We start from the raw sequence: 4078 nt of genomic DNA, 5'->3' as shown, positions 1-4078 counted from the left end.
TGGGTCGGGGACGCAGCCTGCCGGGCACGCAGAGGAGACCTGGGGGGACAGGAAATGAGCCGGAGCAGAAAGCACCGCCTGCCACAGGCAGTGTCGTCACCTTCCGCGTGGAGAGGGCTGGCGGCCCTGAGCGTGGGGCTCCCTGGTGAAAAGGACGCCTCTTCCCTATTCTTGCCTTTTATTTCTTTTAAATAATGGCAGCTCTGACAAGAACGGGGCAAGGAAACCTACGGGAATAGGACGCTGGGCCCCCCGGGGACGCCTGGGAGGCAGGGACTTCTCCGGAGCAATACTACAGCTCACATCAAAGGCTGGAAGCCGCAGGGGCTTTTTCTTTTTAACAAGAAGTTACTTCCTGTAATCGGGTGATTGTGAAAACCGGCTATCCGAACAGAACACTTCGAGTACTTGGAGATGTGGCTCTGAGTCTTTGTGTCCTCAGAGCCGGAGCAAGGAGCGGGGGTGGGGTGGCGGGTGCGGCAGGGGGGGGTCAGGGCCAGACCCTGCGAGTCCGGAACAGGATGTTCCGAATACACGCCTCCCTCGCCCCTCCCGGTCCTGCGCATCCATTGTCACAGAGCACCCAGCGTCCTCCCCTGACTAGAAGATGGGGGAAACTGAGGCACAGGGAGGGGCTGTGCTGGCCTCCCTTTGATTGGATCGGAGGGGGGACTGGAGGTGGGACTTCCAGAAGCCCTGAGGGGCTCACCCTGCAGACCGAGCGCGACGGCGGGTGGGGGTGGGGGGGCTTCTGAGCCACGTGGACGGGAACTCAAGTCCCAGGGATGCCTTTTCTAGAAAATCAAGTCTGCAGAGAGTGCTGGTGTGAGGGTCCGTGGGCAGGGCGCCCTGGCCGCAGCGGGTGATCAGGACACCCCCTGCTGTGCTGCTGGGGGTTAGGAGGCAAAGGGGCACCTGGGGGCTCAGTCTGTTAAGCGTCCGACTTTGGCTCAGGTCATGATCTCACAGTTTGTGAGTTCGAGCCCCGCATCAGGCTCTGTGCTGACAGCTCGGATCCTGGACCCACTTCAGATTCTGTGTCTCCCTCTCTTTCTGCCCCTTCCCTGCTCATGCTCTGTCTCTCTCTCTTTCAAACTAAATAAACATTAAAAAATTAAAAACAAAGGAGGAAACTGCAGAAAGAAATGGGCTTGAGAAAGTGTAGTAGTCAGAGAGAGGCCAAGCTGCTATAACAAAGAGGCAGGACAAACAAGACGGCTTATTTTCTGTCACATAAGCATGTGGCTGGTGGCTGGGCTCTATCTGCTTCCTCAAGACCTTCCGAGTGCTCTGCCATCCCCAGGCCGCTGTCTCTGTTTGCTGGTGAGACAGAGGAAGGGCACAGAGACAGGAAGGGCATGCCGTAGTGTTCAGGCCCAGAGAAGCCCAGGGGGGAGGCCCGTGCAGCCACAGCCACCCCAGGGAGCGCTGGCTCGGGTCCGCAGGCAGCGGCCAAGGACCCACACGTGTGCGGGAGGGAGGGACAGAAGGCCACACGGAGAACTGTTTGGGGCGATGGGAACGTCACCCTGCCCAACGAAGGGCTGACCCTGCCCTCGGCTGCTGGGAGGTCACTGCCAAGCCCGGGACGTCCTGAGTCCAGTGTGTTTGTCCCCCGGGGGCCCTGGGCCACACGGCATCGGCTCGGCCTCCCGAGGGGCTGGAGACTGAGGTCAGCCACGCGGGCAGTGAACCAGCTCTACGGGACGGAAGCCAGACAAAGGCCTTGGGCGTGGGGGCTCGGGGCTTTCCCGTTGGCGACACTGGGGCGCGCCATCTCGTCGCTGCCCGGGGAGCCGACGCTGCCCATGACCCCGCAGGGAGGGGACGGTTTGCACACTCCTGGGCCCTGCCCCGTGAGCCGCTTGCCCTTGCTGATGGTGGCATGTCCTTTCTCTGTGTTAACCGTAACCGTGAGCATGACGCCTCCCGGGAGCGCCGGGGGTCCTCCGGAGGGTGATCCCAGGGACCCCAGACTCTGCAGCCGGCGTCAGAAGTGAGGGCGGCCTGGAGGGTTGTTCTAGGTGATGGCATTTCACGCATGATGTGACTCTTTCTAGTCCATATGGGACTTTTGACTCCAAGAGGATTTAGGATTCACATAGAAATCTAAGAGAGAGCGGGGCGCCTGGGGGGCTCCGTCGGTTAAGTGTCCGATGTCAGCTCAGGTCATGATCTCACGGTTCATGGGTTCGAGCCCCGCGTCGGGCTCTGTGCTGACAGAGCGGAGCGCGCTTTGTATCCCCTGTCTCCCTCTCGTGCGCTCTCTCTCAAAAATAAATAAACTAAAGAAGAAATTTAAAAGAGAATCAAACTCAAAATGTTACCATTTTTGTCAAAAATTTGTATGTGCTTCATATTTTAAGCGTTTTCACACCACCGTGTGCACTTGCAGCCCCGGGTAGGAGCCACGCACCGTTTTATGTACAGCGTTGGAACGTTGGGAAGAGCCAAAGAATCACCATATTGTTTAGCTTAATTTATTGAGTTTGTAATAATTATTAAATTTTTGTAAACTTCACAACATTTGAAAAAGCAGATACCATGTAGAATATGTTCATTTTATGGATGTAGCTTAAAAGGTTTGACGACAGGGGCGCCTGGGGGGTTCAGGTCCTGATCTCAGGGTTCCCGGGTCCGAGCGCCGCCATCTGGCTCTGCAGTGACAGTACAGAGCTGCCTGGGATACTCTGCCCCTCCTCTCTGCCCCTCCCCTCCCCTTCCCTCCACCCCCGTCCCTCCCAGAGTGCTGGTGTGCCACACGCAAAGTCTCTCCCTCCCTCTCTCTCAAAAAGAAAAGGCCTGAAGACATAAATGGGACCAAACATCCCTTTGAAGTGGCCTCCGGTGGCTCTGAGCAGTGAGGGCTGCTAAGTGGAACTTGGAGTCTGAAGGGAGAGCTTGGTTGGGGGCCTGTAATTTGGTTTAGAGAACAAAGTGGCCTCTGAGCCCTCCGTCCAGCTCAGGAGAGCTCCCCGGCAGGGGCTGCCATCCCTGTGTCCCTTGAGTCACTGGGGGGCCACCATCCAGCTGACCTCTCCTGTCCCCGACGCCCCCACTCCCTGTCTCATCCCCGGTTCCGCTCACTGGGCTCCTACGTTTTCTCCGTCTTCCCTCCTCCTCCTTTCAGTTGGGCCTCTTTGGGGTCCAGGTGTCTGTGGTCTCTGTCTCCATCTCTCTCTGTCTCTGTTTCTCTGTCTCTCTCCCTTATGACAGCCTTCCGATGACCGGCTCCCCTAGGGCGGGCTTCCCTTCGACAACCCCATCTTCTCAACCTGGAAACTGAGGCACAAGGAGGTACAGGGACAAGCCCAAGGTTGCCGTGAACTGGCTAGACTCGTGCTCCCCATGCCCCCTGCCTGGAAGATGCCGGAAACAGTGTCCTCCCCGGAGCACATTTGTGAGCCCCCCGCCGCCAGCCCTGACTCCGCCATTGAGAGGGCCTGTCTGGAACACGCTCTCCGTCCTGAAGGCAGGGGAGCAGGCGGGCGCCGGGTCGGCCACGGGCCTGAGCGCAGGCGAGCGCTCTGCCTGGGGCCCTGCCTTTGCCCCTCTGACCCCGATTCCGGATCCAGCCCGGACTGTGAGGCTCCCCATGCTTCTTCCTCCCCTCGGCTCCTCCACCAAAGTCTCCGCAGACCCGCCCCCTGGGGCCCCCCCCCCAGGGCCTCCCCCATGCTGCGCTGCCAGCCTGTGCCTTACTTTCCCGGCAGGCGGCCCGGGGCCAAACGCAGTAGCCTGTTTCCCCCAGGAGGGAGGCCAGGCGGCCCAGCCCCGCGGCCCTTGGCTCAGGAGTCCCCAGTCTGGGGCCCAAACCTGCAGGGGGCGCTCCTCCTCAGCCCCCATCTCCCTCTCCGCTCCCCGGTGGAGCCTCAGAGCTGGAGGCCCCGGTGGGCAGGGAGTCGCCGGGTCAACCAGACCTTCGCATCTCCGTCTACTTGAGGCTGAGCCTCTGGGCGGCTCGGGAGCAGGACGTCAGGCGGCGGGCTGTCCTCCCTCGGCCTTGCTCCTCTTGTCCCACCTCCCCTCCCTTTGTGCGGCCCCGTCGGGCACCTCTGCTCAGCACGCCCCCCCCCCC

Source organism: Crocuta crocuta, unplaced genomic scaffold (assembly GCF_008692635.1).
Source record: "Crocuta crocuta isolate KB4526 unplaced genomic scaffold, BGI_CrCroc_1.0 scaffold119, whole genome shotgun sequence".
In the NCBI taxonomy this organism is placed as follows: domain Eukaryota; kingdom Metazoa; phylum Chordata; class Mammalia; order Carnivora; family Hyaenidae; genus Crocuta; species Crocuta crocuta.
This window is presented reverse-complemented; position numbering follows the sequence as displayed.